This window comes from Falco cherrug, chromosome 3, assembly GCF_023634085.1.
Source record: "Falco cherrug isolate bFalChe1 chromosome 3, bFalChe1.pri, whole genome shotgun sequence".
Taxonomy (NCBI): Eukaryota; Metazoa; Chordata; class Aves; order Falconiformes; family Falconidae; genus Falco; species Falco cherrug.
Window position 1 is genome coordinate 101460869 of NC_073699.1, and position 15872 is coordinate 101476740.

Below are 15872 nucleotides of genomic sequence, written 5' to 3' on the forward strand. Positions count from 1 at the left end.
TTTCCCTTAAGTTTCATTTTTGAGCACCTTTACAAAAAAAAAGTGGTTTTCTTTGTAATTTTTTCTAATAATCATCATTGTTCTAAACCCCACAGCTGTCCTTAAGCACAGTGGTATAAAACAGCATAGCTTTTCAGGAGTTTGTGAGAATGCTTGCATCTTATACCAGCTGAAAATCTGCTTTTACACTACTTGTTGCATCGTATACCAGCTGAAAATCTGCTTTTTCATTACTTGCAACATGAGATGATGGATTATTTTTTTTTTGCCTTACAAAGTAGGAATTTTATTCTCTTAGCAGAAATTAAGGGACTTTTCGGAATGTTCTACAAGATAGTGCCTGATTTGAATTTGAAAGGACAATTTTTTTGGATCTACAGTAACAAAACAAATCTGAAAAATCTTGCTTTATTCAAAATTTTTACTGTATACTTGTAATATACATACAGCAGGCAAACCTACTGTAACTTGTGGATGACTAAAGGTGCAATGTGTATGCTGATGTATCTGAAGAATGGTCTACAGGAATTAAGGATTAGATTTTATAATGTTTCCTATGCATTATCTTCCTTTGCAGCTTTCAGTGGGAGCACTCCTGAAGCATGACGATATGAAATGTAAGAAAATAAAAATCTATTCAAATGCAACTAAGCGTTTTTATTTTATTTTATTTTTTAGAAAAATGCCTCACACTTGCTCTTTGAACTTTATACTTTGCTAAAGAAAATGGCATTGTTAAAACCACACAGGTAATTTACCAATAAAATTATTATTTTTCCAATCTGTATTTTTCATTTGTGTAGAGCTGCCCAGTTATCTAGGTGTCAGTGACAAGGCATTCTTGATATCATGATATTCTCTGTGTCACCCTTTTGATGACAAAATTTTGGTCAAACTCAATAAAAAAAAACCCCAACCCATAGGTAATAGTGACACAAGTAGATTGGCTTCCTCCAAAAGAAGTATGATGTGAAGGAAATGAGACACCTCCATGCTTTGGAGGAGTCACTTAAAATGTGAAGATCTGTCCAAATTTGGCAAGGTGTTCAGTCTAACGAATTTCAGTTTCAACAGGTTTGGCAGAAATTTGATATTCCTTAGGTGCTTTATTGTCTGCAATTGCCTTTGCATCTTCGAGGCTATAGGAGCAGGGAGAAAAGAATGGAGCAGGATGGGACAGAGCCAGGACTGAGGCCATAAGGATGAGTATCCATATATAGGTGTTAGGGAGACAGGAACATGGAGAGAGAACCATGGGAGGGAATAGCAGGAAGCTTTCTACACTGAACTTCCATGGATCTGGAAAAGCACAGGAGGTTCCTGAATTGCAACATTACTTCAAGTTGTGAAGCAAATAGTTGTGAAATACAGTGTCAAGCTTTGTCCTTACCCCATTGCTAAGGGCAGGTTACTCAGGGTATCAGCCTCCTGCTGCCTGTTGCTGTTGGTTACCCTGTTTGGTCAGTAGAAGATGATGTGATGGAGGCAGAGATTGCAGTCCTGTTACGGTTCCACTTTATGCAGTTTTATGCATACATTTTTAACATAATGTTCTTGTATTTTTGTTCTGTTTTAATTTAGGTTGCATGATCATGTGGTCAGAAGCCAAGGATATTAGCCCTCAAGTTGTCAATGCAATTTGAATTTGGGTCCTTTTACAGGTCTGTGTTACTTATGTATGTGATCGTGAGTTCTCTTACCCTGCTTCTGTGTTGTTCATAGGAGTGAATAAACCTGCTCAAGAACAAGCCAACACTGACAAGTGAATAAAGGTTTTGCCAGAACATTTGTGCCCCTCTGACAGCAGGATTTGGAAAGTGTACAGCAGGTAAGGCAAGACAGCAGGGAGAGATTGCAAGACTTTGTGGCAAATACTCACCATCAAAATGCAATTCTACCCTTCTTAGTAGCACACAATTTCTGCACAATCCCGGAAAATCCATGGATATAATCATGCATTTGAGCAGCTGTTCATCTGCCTCCCATTTTTCTGCAGTGTCAGTTCCAGGCACCCAGTGGCAGCTTTGCAAGGTGTTAAATAATTACAGTTGTATTTTAATTTTTCTGAACCTGTTAATGCATAGAATGGTATAACAAGTGAAGGAACCTGAAAAATTAGATCTTAGGTTTTCAACCCAGGAATGAAGAACTCCTCAAAACTCCTGTATATGCCTTAGCTCTTAATGTATTAAATAAGGGAAATCCTACACTCTCCATCCACAGAGAAGTTTGAAAGATTGAACTGTTAATGCTTGGGAACAACAAAAATATTAAAATGCCGGGCTTCAGTGAAGAAATTGATATCTCTGTAAGTAGAACAAGACTGATGAGCTGTCTTCTGCTCTGGGGTTAGTGTATGGGGCGCTACGGAGAGAGAACCGATTCCCACTGTGGAGGTGTTTTCTTTCCTGTACTCTGGGTGAGGCGGGGAGCATGAAGAAAATAGGATGTGACTGAGTGGTTAAATACACACAACTGGGCTCAGTTAAATATTCACAGGCTTGACTTTTCTAATGCACTTGATATTTTGGAACAGAAACGGTCTAGACACTTTCTTCTGAAATGCCTATAACCCTGTGTAACACGTATTACTCATGCCTGTAATATAGTTTTAACAGCTATTAGTCAAATATTAACATTTAATAAGCCCTCTGTAAGTGGGTCCTTAAGGTGACATGCTGTGTGAGAATCTCTCCCTAATTTTCTTCAGACACACCTCACATTCCCAGGGATTTCTCAGGCCCAATGACTATTTAATAGCTTCTAGTCCCAAAACACAGGCAGTGCCGCATACATTATAAGAATTACAATGTGCTGAAGGCGGCTTTGGCATCATTCGTCCAAGTGGTCAAAAGTCACTTCCAAGTCTCTTCGCTCATTTCCAGGTTCAGAAAAGTTCATCCCATGGGAATGAATTTCCTGACCTTCTTTGCTGTGAATTGCTAGCACACCCACTCCAAGCCACATCCAGCCAATCGATGATGAGGCAGAACCTCCCAAAATAATCCGAACAATCTTAAAATAGGAGTCTTTATTTACACAGAAAACAGAAATGACATCAAATGACATACTGTTTTTTCCTTTCCTTTCTTTTCTCAAGATAAACCAAATATCTCCTGTGAGTTTCACACTTCAGCTACTTTCAGAATCCCAAGCTGAGTCTCTTGAGTTGCAGTATCTGAAACCCATTCTAGCTAGGCTTTCCAAGCCAGCGCTTCATTAATTACTGTTTTACGGAGATGAGGTTTCTCAGAACTGCAAGAAATGACTATCCAAATAAAACCAGCAAATGGATTCAATGTAAAATTTTTTTGTAAAAATATGTAATACTTGTTACTACTGCACTGTGCCTGGGTAAAAGTCTTCCTTTAAGTCAGTGCTTTGCAATTTATGTTTCAGCCTCCATAATGTTAGTCAGCTATTAATATATGCATGAAGAGCAGCAGTCAGTGTAATTAAAGTGGCAAAGTGATAAATGCATATCCATTTTGCCTGGTAATATTGTGTATTTAACAGGTTTATCTGTTCAACAGTTCTTACTTTAATTATATTTTGCCATTTGGGAATTTTAGGCATATAACAATCATAGCTCTTCCAGGAATATTATTCTTAAAATAAGTGTTCGTGCATTATTAAAAATGCACGTGTGTTTGCTTACTTATTTATTTACAGTGGTTTTTTCCACTTTTTTAAAAATACTGAATGCTTTATTTCTCTAATAAACTTGGAAAGAAAAAAACCCCAACTCATCTGTTGGAAGGAAGGGTATAAGGCAGGTTTCTTGCTGTGGATAAGCTCTAATCAGGATTTATGCCATATTTCATGATACAGAAGCTATAGGCAGGTGTCATTCTCCGAAGGCATGGCCCAAGAGCCCTCCATGACTCTTGTGAATGTACAAAAATAGTGAAAGAAAATTGTATGGCAATGAATGGATGCACATAACAGGTCAGTATTAAAAACAACAGTTGATCTTACTGCTGTTGGGCTCAATTGTAACAAAAATGCTCCCTTGGAATTTTTGCACATTCCAACAGTGAAGTTTTGGGTTAAACCTATCTGCGATGCGATTCGCCAAATGAGCAAAGAGCTATAACGCAGACTGCGCAAATGTGAATTCATTTTAGCCATTGTACTGAATACTAGAGTATACCGTGGTTCTTGAGGAACACAGAAAAATTCCTCTTTACACATAACTCACACAGCTGTCGGAGTATATGTGCTGGTGAAATCAGAGACACAACTAGATTCTCAGTTGGTGTAAGCTGATATAGCTCAACAGAGCAATTAAACTTGTGTTAGAAAGTCCTCATTTGGATTGTGACCTTTACAGGGTAAACTTTGGTAACTTTTGCTGCGAGTCTCATGGTATGTTTTGTAAATCTCCATCTCTCTAAGTCACAGGATTTCAAAGGAATCAAAGCCTTTGCTCAATAAACTGGAAACCAAGATTCTGGCCTTGATAGTTAAAATGCTTCAAAACACATATCTTAATGATTAAAAGTTGAGAGGACAAAAATAGCAATAACATTACAGCCCCCAAAAGTGTTATGATATTAAAGTAAAGCTTATGTCTGGCACCTGACTCGTTATTTTTGAGTGGTGATGGCTGGAAATATGGTCATCCTTGGCTTTTCAGAGTGCTGGTGGCTTCAGTGCTGGGGACATTTCCTCTGAGCTCAGCAGATTGAGTTTCAGAACGTTTCCTCCCTGAAATCTGATGGATGGGAAGGCAACAAGCTTCAGACTGACAGTGATGGGGGCCTGTTTGCTGGAGCTCAGATCCTGAGCGAACAGTCCACTCCAGCTCTAATTATAAAAACATTACAGTTCTAACAGTTGCCTGGCCATGAATTATTCTGACAATGTTTAACCTGCAGATAAGAAACCACTATCAGCCTGTCACATTTCCCCCACTAACGAGTTCAGCATCAGTTTAAAAGGAAGTGCAACTCATGAAGCAATGGCTCCGTGTCATAAATTATAGGTATCCGGCATGCATTACAGGGGCAGAAACAGTAAAATAGCACAGGACTCTTTACTATACACTCTTACAGTGACAGAAAAACAGCACTCCACAGTGTTTAATCTACCATAGCTTGTTTAGCCCCTTTCACATCCATGCCAGTTTCAAAACACTCGGTGCTGTATTCTGCTGCTATCTGCAATTAGCACAAGTATTTACTTAAAGCTCGAAGGGAGAGAAAGAGGTTGTCTTTGATAAAAAGCATTGGACTCTGTAATCACTCAGACAGTGGAAAACGGTGCTGTCACAGAAGACTTACTCTCATTTATTTCTCTGTGTGTGTATAGGTGCGTGTGTGTTGCTCTAGGTGTTTCTTGTTTTGTCTTTAATGAAGTACACAGTCCTTTTCTGAAACAAAATCTTGTAAGACCTGTGCTATTGAAGAAGCCACTGTGTACACACTCAGGGAAAAAAAAAAAACCAAACAGAAACAAACAAAAACAACCCAACCCCCCTGTGATGATTGATACCTTGATAACCTAACAAAATGAAGAAGAGCTTTACACTTAGGAAAGGAGGGATGCTTTCACAAATAATTGCTGCTGCATGAAGTGGATGAATCACATTTGCTGGTATGGATGAGCATGATGTGGTGGCAGGAATGTGGGATAATATTCTTAAAAACTCCCCAGTTCTATAATTCTTGGGCTTGTCCTTCGTTTCTCTATTCCCTCTTTTGAAAACTAGGTAAGCAAAATGTGTATAGCTTTATCACAGTAGCATTTAACACCTAATTGCATGGAACCAGATTATGATGTTTTGAACACTTGCACAAAAAGAGGAGGGGAAGAAGGTTCGGCTGATGAGGAGACAGCTGAAAGCAGGGTAAGAAGCTTGCTGGGCAGAGGGCAGACCAGAGAAGAAAGAGAGGACGTATCAATGGATACAAAGATACTCATCTTCTCATACTCCAGGAAGAAGAGGAAGGAATTGAAACGTGGTGGATCTTTCCTGGATCCCGGTCTTAGTCACAGAGCAGTGGGGTAAAAAAGGAAGCCCCTCTCTTCGGCAGTTTTGTGATTCTAACCCTTAACTCCTTGAACTAAACATTTAATTTTGTATTCAAACAGGAAAAGGGGGGAGGGGGAGAACCCTACAGAGCCTAAAGCCTGCTCTCCTTCTTGTGCTTTAACAAGGAAAACCACAGCAACACATCTTCACTCCCTCAGAACTGAGCTCTTCTTTCCCCGGGCTTTACCTCAGCTTGGCATCTGACCAGAAACACGAGCTGCTTACACCCATGCCCTCTGGACCATCGTGAGTAATTGCCCTTGCCCTGGTTGCTGGCATCCCCCAGAGGGTTATTAGAGCCTGGTGCTTGTGCAAAGGCTCAAGGCGTGAGGAATCACAGAGTCAAGGCTTTGGGGTGCTTATCTGATCATCACGTGTTGCCAGACTTTTGGCAGGTAACCCAGTTTCTCCAGCCCTCGTAACCAATGGCACAGGCCAAAATTCCTCTAAACCAAAAAGCCGGAGGGATTGCTATGGAGATTTGGTCTTGGAAAGTGTTCCTTGCGGCTTGGAGAAACAGGAGGTATATATTAGGTGGAGGGATTTAAACTTTGTCAGCAGAATCAAAAGCCTGAATATTGCTGCAGTAATCCTGCCTAAATTTGCTACAATTGCAAGAAATGTTTAGATGGCTTCATGATGTTCAAAATGTTTCTTCCAGGCAGAGACTGAGATCTTTTAGGGAAAAAACATATGTATTATTAGTAGATTACTGAACATACAAAACACTTTGCATCCTGGTCTTTTAGATTATTTGTAAAAATTGGAAAACATTTTTTAAAAATTTTTATTTTTCTATCTTTAAGAAAAATATGTGCAAAAGTCGGCAGAATTTTGGTTTTGTTATGGCTCTAAGGAATGTTTAAATTGATGTAAAGAGTGCAAGAAGTTTCGAGTATGGCAGTCATTTTTTAGTAAGTTGGGATTTTCACCTGGGCAGTCCCATTTTGTACTTTCAGCTATAAGGGACTGGACACAAAGTCCTGGAGTGCTAAAGCAGCTGCTTGGCATTGGTCAATTTTGGTACACTAAGGAAGATAATGTTATGAATATTCTGAGCCCCTCAATTCCATAGTACTTGAACTTCAGCTGACTTGTGCCTTGATTAACCAAACTTTTAAACCGCTTCCCTAGCTTTATTTCAGCTTGTTTTACTCTTCCCATTTTTGGCTTTTCTGTTCGACTCCCCTCTGGCATGTTACTAGATAGATTCAAGTCTTCCACTGGATTATCCAGTGGCTTCCTTAGAAAGGAGTTAATCAATATCCCCAAAATATTGTGAAGGCATATCATAAAAATATGAGAGTCCGGTGCCTAACATTGCCAGAAGAGGGTCAGCAGAGGGCTGTGGTCTTTTGCTTGTTAAAAGCAGAATATCTGCAGGCACCACTCAGGAAAAATCATCCTGCTTTGCCTTTTACTGGCCTTGTCAGCCAACACAAGCAAAGAAACAGCTTCCCTTAAGGAATATACCTGCAGCAACACCCAGTTCTTTCCTACTTTTGTAAGTTTCTTTCCAGTCTCTCCAGCAAACCCGCCTGCTCCCAGGGCTGATAAGGACTGAGTAAGGACCCTCTGCCTTCCACCTCCCCTCCCGCTGTGTCTGTACTGCCCGTGCTTGTCAGGCACGTGGAACTCTTCAAACACTCGTACTGTGGATGCAGACACATCAGCAAAGCTGTGCTTTACACAGTGCAGTGCCACTGCCCACTGGCATGATTAAAGGATAATCTGTAGCTGTAAATGCTGCTGCACCGAAGCCTCATCTGGCTGTAGGTTTGCCTGAACTCCATGGGCTCCCCAGCCCTTAGATGAGGGTGATGTCGTGGTCTGACTGCATCTGGGTGACAGTCAGCCCAGGACATGCACCCTACCCCTAAACTGTCAATGTTTCTGCAAAGATTAAGTGGCTATCTATCTTCCAAGGCTAAATGATGGCTCGTTTTTTCTTTACCCATAGGAGTTTTTTGCTTAGGCAACATGGAGATTCCCCCAGGGAAGAAAAGGGAGTGCAGTGTTGGAGATGTAGGCTGGCCAAAGAGGTCTACAAACTGATGAGCGTGAAGCACAAAGTAAGCAAACTACGCATGTTAGGAGACGCTGTGGCAGCACATCTCAAATCATTGTATTTTGCATTTTGGCCAAGATATTTCCATTTTTGTAGACACCCAAGTCCCCTACCCCACAAAAGAAAACCAAAGCAAATCACAAAGCACCAAATGAGCAGAACAACGTAATTTAAAATAACAAAAAACATCTACTTTTATTCACAGTTTCAACTTGTTGAAGACCGACATATTTGTTGATGATTCTACGGATGTTTTTGACCATTTTCAGTACCAGTAGATGGTGCTCAAGAATATATTGCACAGTTTCTGAACTTTTTAGCATCCATAACTCTTGATTCAAGTTCCCTGTGAAAGGTTTATCTGGTACTGTTTTAACAGACCCTTCATACAGTGATGGAATGGGTATTCCATGCAGAAACTCTCCTGCAAAAGCATGTAAAACATTTCAGTGCCTTAACTGCAGCAACTAAGTCTCATAACATCAGTATGATATAGATTAAAAACCTCATCCCACTTTATAGATCACCTAAGAAAGGAGCAGATTTTCTCTGACTTGATTAAGGTTACACCAAAAAACCACAAAGGAGCTAGGAGTGGATACAAATCTGTTCAAATTTCTGTTGCTTGTTCTAGTCCTCCAAATCCACAAACATTTATATGCATACTGTAAGCAGAAGTACTGTTAATTTCATACTGTGCAATTATCAAGGCATGGAAGGAATATAGATGAGACAGATATTTAGAAATAACAGTATTCCCTTCTTTTTTATTCATTAGTGAATCAAATCAGTATTATACATATCAGACACAGAAATATGTGTGTATATATATATACACACACGTATGTTCAAGGTTGTTAATTAAGGGTGTTTTCAGCTGTCTGCGTGAAAGCCCTTTAGCCTGGTAGCATATGTAGCTCTAAATATGATACAGTGAATGTAAAGGAAATGTACTTTTATGAGGCTGCATTTAGAGAAAGTATGCACATAATACGGAAATAATTACAGGATTTTTGTTTTCTTTTAAACCTGAAACCATACACTCACTATGGCTGAAGACTACCTACCTGTATTAAGGGTAAAAACTCCAGTATTCAAGAATTCCAAGATGAAAAGTATCATCTTAATGAATCCTCCAAGCAAAATCTGCTTGACATGAGGAAGTGCTCTTTTTGGGTTTATTCTATCTATGTTATTGGATTTCTCTACGTCACTTCTGCATATGATAGTCCGTGGAAGGGGGAGGGGGGGAAAGGCAGTGTAGGTTCAGTTGTGAATTTTATGCATATTTAGTATTTATGGTGGCACTGCTTGAGCAAGCCTGTGATTAATGAACAGTGCAGCCCCTCTGAGCATAAAAGAAGGCTTCTTCAGCAGCTGAAATGCATGAGGAATGTATGACAAGAACAGTCAAGGCCCAGTCAGGCTTTTTTACTTTCATGCCAGTCGTATCACACAACAGCACAAGACATTATAAAAAATTACTTTTACATATCATGTAGAAAATACTGACTGAAGGTTTTCCTAAGCCATGCTTTACATCTTACTTTCAAGGTATTGCAGCTCTCTTCTGAAAACCCCGGTGTTGTTTTCTAGAGTTTTGGCACAATGTTTAATCCCCAGCCACTTTCTCATTTATAGCTCTGTAACTGTTTCTTAAAGCCTGGGCTGTACCTACTTGAAGACTGGGATGAGCTATGGCAAATGATCAGATTTAAATAATACAGCAACATTTTGAATGCATTGTTAATTGGATGCTCATAACTGTCACTGTAGTAAATTATGTGACAAATATGTGCTGTCGGATGTTTAGGCATTGACTAGCCTGCTATGATTTAAAGTACATTGAGGTTTCCTTCCTTCTACAGCACTACTTAAGCCTTCAAAAAAAGTTGTATCAGACATTATTTTATCATAGAGGACTTATACGCCTTAACTGATGATTTCAAGTCAACAGCACATCAATGAATTAGGAAGTAGTAAATTTACTCTGGGCATAGCTTTGAATGTTGGGATTTTTCCTTGTTTTTACTGTAGTATAGAAGCTTTGTCAAATTTTACCACAAATACTTATCCATTTGGTCTGGAGCCTTTCAACATTTTCTAACCTAAACATATACAGAAGTGCATTAGTAACTGAGAATACCTTCAAAAAGACAGCCCTGTCTCTGTAGCTGTTCAGGAACCAGTGTAATGCCCATCATCAGAATACCAACGTTTTTAAAAAGAGAAATATCTTTTTCCTCTTCCTCGCCAGCACATGTTCACTAGTCACGCATGAGTCTCTCTAACAAAGAATGGAAAGGAAGAGATTAGTTTTGTCTTTATGTGTAACCGTGAAGATGCACGTGGACAATTTTATCCTGTGCATGCCATAATCTAGACCAGGTCCTCGTCAAACAATGTCTCAGGAAGCTGGCTCCAGTGCTCTGGGGACCCTTGCTGTCAGGATGGACATGTCACAGGCTATTGGAGCTATTTATACTCGTGCAAAAGGGTAAAAAATATTCACCCCATCAACTACAAATGATATCATGCTTTTGCTATTCTTCTCAGAAATTTTTCACAAATGCCATTGGAAAATGTGATTTGTGGAGTCCAAAATGCATTGTCCAAGGCTTGCCTTCTAAATCAAAAGACATCTTGATGAGCCGCGCAGTGCATGCCTGAGATGATGAGCTCCTGGACATGTGTCCATGCTCTCCCACTTGTATGGCAGACCTCCAGGGGCTGTATTTGGGCTGAAATCCAGGGAATCTACAAGTGATGGCTCTGAACTGAATGCATCTGCACCATTTTGCACCTGAACTAATAATGCTGTTCAGCAGTGTGCTGTGATCCATCTGGAATCCAAGTCCCTGGTAAGGAAACATGCAAGTTTTGGAAATTAAATTTCAGTTTTGGTGAAAATCTAGTTTCGCATTGAAAATTAAAATTTCCTTGAAATTTGTTTTTTAATGTTGAATAGATGTCTAACTTCTTTAATCCCCACCCCCACCCTGCAATGTACACATTTAATAAGATTCCTAAATTACTTTGTAAACATTAAAGCTGTTTGGTTTTTTTTTTATATAAAGACTTTTTTTTAGATAAAGACTATCTAGTATCTAAATCAGGTTTTAAATTTACAGGATCCTGCACCTCATTCTGGTAGTTCCCTGGGCACCTGGATGCAAGTCCTCTCTATATCTGATATTACTGTTGGCCACATACTGCCAGCGTCAACCCAAACAAAAAGAAGCCTCCCTCTGGCTAGGCCGTTCAGTGCTGTGCCAAGTGTATCTCAGCTGGAAGTGGCTTTTTCCATATCTTCCCAATCTCATACGAATTGTTTTCTCTTCCAAAGGTTGTGAAATATCTGGGTCAGCAGGTATAATAGAAAAGCAAATGGAAAAAAAAAATATCTATTTTTGCAACTCCCGAGTCCCATTCCCAACAATTTATTGAAATAAGATGTCATGCATGCACATGTATAATTGATTTCAGATGTACAGTAAAGTTGCCAAAGATATACTCAGCAGAAATAACTGTAATTTTTTCAGATCTGCTCTTCTTCCATCAACTTGGCCTCCAGCACCAGAATTCAGCACACAGTGAAACACATTTCATACTCCTGAGCACCTGCCGATGCGTCTCCTGCCTCTCTGCTCGGAGAGGATGGAAGGTTTGATGCAGTTGTGGTATCTGCCACAAGCTGGACTTGCTCGCTGTACAACTTACTGTTTTGCAATTCTGATTTCTTTTTATAATCGTTGTTTTAGCCCTGTCCCCTAGCTGATCTTGAACTTGTGCGACACTGATGCAGGAGTAGCAAACAACATGCTTTAGTGAGAGAAAAGGCTGGTTTTCAGGGCTTTTAGGAATGTGACCTTAAGTATTGATTTATAGCCTGCTGCAATGCTCTAGTGCAAAAGGGAACTGTGGTAATTAAGTTAGTATCTGCGCTTTCTAAAATAGTGCTGAGCTGCAACAAAAAGAGACCCTTTATTTTTGCTCCCTGCCTCTCAGTGAATGCAGATGCAGGCACTGCCCTTCGACCCTGCTCTGCTCTCCCCAGCTGCAGATTATTTTTCTCTCTCTGTGCCTTTAGGTGCTGATAGACAGAATAGGACCCATTAATTCTTGTGTCTGACTTTCTTTTTTTAGTGCAGGCAATGGAGCAGATTTCTGCACTTGTACCTGACTTTTAGAAGATTGTGTGTCCTTACACGGGTGAAAAAAGTACAGCAGCCAAGGAAATGCAGGCGGCGTCAGAAAATTCAGCAGGGTGGGTGGTCACAACGTGGCTCAGACTTGAAAGCAAAACCTTCTGCAGGAAAATTCCCACTTCTCAGCATGACACATTATTCTGAAACTCATGTATAAGGTAACAGGGTAAACACAATGAGAAATCTCTTTTGTATTCCATTACAGTCATTAGAGAAATAGGCCACAAAAGGTAATGGCAATAAAACTGAATACCTTGAAGTAAGCATCTAAATTACATGCTAATGTATGCAAATTAGCACACCATGTTCAATGTCCATAAAACTACAAAATATAGCTAATTAATAGTAGGTAAGCTGCTTCGTTTCATATTCACAGAGTTACAGGGAAGGTAGTGTATTTTTATAATTGTAGAACATTGGCCTTGGGGAACACATCAAACATTCAGTTTCTCTCCTCTGGCAAATTCGCCCAGCACACTGGAAGTAATTGCCTTTCCACTTCCTCACCCAGGGTCTTACTCTGAGAGCAGGCTCCGAAATTAAAAGTAAAACAAAACAAAAAGGCTCCCAGTTTTGCAATTACTTTCCTGTGGAAGTAGCTCTTATTAATGTTAATATAATCTCTGTTCGGCAAGGTACCTAAACGCGCTTGGTACCCTTGGCATACCTAAATGGGCTTAACGACTGAAACCCCACACGGATATAGGCTTTGTAAAGCCCCAAAACAGCAAACTGTTCCCAGCAGAATTCATGGTTCAGGCTCCTGATACAATGTGAAAATAGAGCACCTGAGAACAGGTTCAGCAAATGCAGCAAACTGAGCATGGAGCGAAGCAGCTCACCTGGGAAGAAAGGTGGAGGGAGCATGTGGGTCAAGCCCTGCTTCTGGCAGAGACTGAGAGCACAAGCGAACACAAACTCCTCTGCCCACATTCTGGAATCCTGCATAGGAAAATTCTCCAGTTTGAAAGCCACATCTCTCCTGTGCTTGAAATGAATACTCCCATCTTTTAGACTACCCAGCCAACAAAGCAAAGGAGCCCAGGTCAAGGTGGAGCGATGCCCTGCTCAAGACATGAGTGAGCTTCTGTGTGCAACCTGAGAGACAGCTGCAATGGGAGCTGAATGGAAAAATGAGCACTTGAGGATAATTTTTCAGTACAAACAATGAGTAGCAGTGGATGGGAACCCTGTGAAAGATCTTCTGAGCTCCCTTCTGCTGTAAAGGTGCTCAGTCTGCAATCTGAAGGAGCTCTCTGGGTGGCTATCTGTGCCGTGGGGCTGTGGCCATGCCACCCTCCTCTGCAGGCTCCCGATGAGAAGCTCTGTTGAGCCCATGCAAAGGCAGGTCACCTTAGCCTCTTCACAGAGCTTTGGGCATCATCTGAGATGGTGGACATCTTCTAGATGCCACACTTGTGCCCCCGTACCAGAGCAACTCCAGGATGTCCTGCTTCCCCTGCTGCCCTGCTACCGCAGTGGCTGCTCCTCTCTGCAGAGGTGTAGTGCAGCACAGGAACAAACAGGTGGGAAAAAAAACCCACTTGTGTGTCACGGGTGAAGGGAGGATGTGTTTTGTTCAGGGTCTTACTCGATAGGTGCTGAGATGACTGATGGTAATGACTGCAATATGTCTTAGGTACCTGAGACAGAGGTTATAATTTGCCAAATACTTTTCATGAGCCAGTGGTTCCCCTTCTGGAAAGCTGTTCAGTTTCAAACCAAAACATTTATTTTATATGCATGCATGCGTGTATGTATATGTATATATATATATGTATATAAAATCTACACCTGTTTGGCAGAGCAGTTGAACTTTGATCAACTTCAGGTAAATGCTTACCTTGCACTTCATGTAAAAATTAACCCCAGTGCTAAACATGTGCTTAAGTGTTTTCGGATTTAAGATGGTTTTCAGGATCAAGGCCCTAAAAAGGACAAATGAGTGTAGCTGTTTCAGACAAGAAAATGGAGGCTGGCTCGAAAGAGACACTACCAAGAGGAAAAAGTATGTGGAATGTTGTAGAGACTTTTAAGTAAAGGAAGGAAAAAAAACCATATAAAAGTAATGGGCTTACAGAGGGAAGCAACATGTGAAAATAAATGTCAAAGTAATAGAATGAGGGGGGGGATAAAGGACATAGAAAGTGGAAATAGAATGTTAATTTAAGACTGACACCTCCTCTTATGTTAAAAATTTAAATTGCAGCACGCTTCACTGACAGTCACCAATTCAGCTTCTACTCTCACTTGTTCCCATACTGCCTCATATTTAGTCATGCTGCCCTGTGCTAGGGAGTTGGGAGAAAAAGTGCCTGGAAGCTCCATATTGCAGGGAGTCCCAAGCACAGGAGGGATGCTGATGCACCTCAGAGTGCAGAGCTTTATTTTCTAAGGCATAAAAGAATAGTGGTGTGTGTAGGGGCATGTGTGTGTGTGTGTGTGAGTGCGTGTGTAATAATTCTAAGGAACGGGGTATCTAAGGAATAGTTTTGCTCAAAAGCAACATTTTCACTGTATGTAAGACTTTTTCAGGCTATGGAGAAACTACAACTGCCTTGCTGCCACTGGGCAGCGGTGCCTGTCACGGATAGCACTGTCTGGGGGGCTGCTGATTCAGCATGTGATATGCAGAGGGCTTGAGCTGATGTAACCTAGTGCCAGCTATAAAAGGTCTTTAATGATTTACATACTGTAGTGTGACAGAAGAAGGAAGAACGAGAGAGAGAGGCGTAGAAGGATCTGACCATAACCTCCTCCAGTAAAATATTCTAGTACTAACGCTTTTTTAATGTTTTCAGAGAGCTTCAGGCTAATCAGATACACCAAGTTATTTACATCAGAGGCGATCTGGGAATTAAAACTCTTCATTCCTGTCACCTTTTCACCCTGAACTAGAACTATTAGAGAAGTCAAAGGTCCTTACCTAGGCTGTGACTATTAACATGGTCCTTTTCTCCCCTTCTCCTGCTTTCCCCTGCTGCCCTGTGCTATATATCTTGGATAGACCACAGCAGATCTAAAACCGATGGCCTTGTTTCTTTTGCTTTTTTGGCCCAGCACAAGCTCAATACCTGCACAAGAGGGGAGCAGGAACAGCTTGGGAAAGAAAACAAAAAGACCTCTGCCAAAATAATAATCATAATATTAGCACACAGCTGTAGGGAGACATTTTTGGCATCCAGAGCAAATGCTACCCGCTCTCTCCCTTCCCTCTCCGACCCCACTTCTGCTCTTTAGCGTTCCACCAGCTACCAAATTCTCTGCTTCCCTCCCTCAGTCACCCCCCTGTGCCACTAACTACCTCCACAGTCCTGTGGTTGCTCCTTGGTGGTGGTGGCAGCAGGAGCATCTACAAGGACTTGGGTGTGCGCACGTGTGTGTGTGTGCGTTTTTGTACTCATGTGAGTGCAATAGTATATATTCCTGCAAACATGAAAAGCGCTTCAAGGACCTGATACAATTTTCTTGATCTTGATCTCATTCATTTGGGTGAAGGAGGAGGGGAAAAAGTGAGGGAGAGAGGCGGGGGGGGGGGGGGGGGGGGGGGCGGGGAATG

The 15872-nt window shown here is 40.9% G+C and overlaps 1 long non-coding RNA gene across 1 annotated transcript; it reads left to right on the forward strand.

Annotated features, from left to right (window-relative positions):
* Positions 1–6149: 6149 nt before the first annotated feature.
* LOC114014676 (uncharacterized) lies at positions 6150–14192 on the forward strand. The gene is made up of 4 exons (XR_008731637.1): positions 6150–6283; positions 7998–8109; positions 11648–11769; positions 12252–14192. It is a non-coding gene; the product is annotated as an uncharacterized LOC114014676 (long non-coding RNA).
* The last annotated feature ends 1680 nt before the right edge of the window (positions 14193–15872 follow it).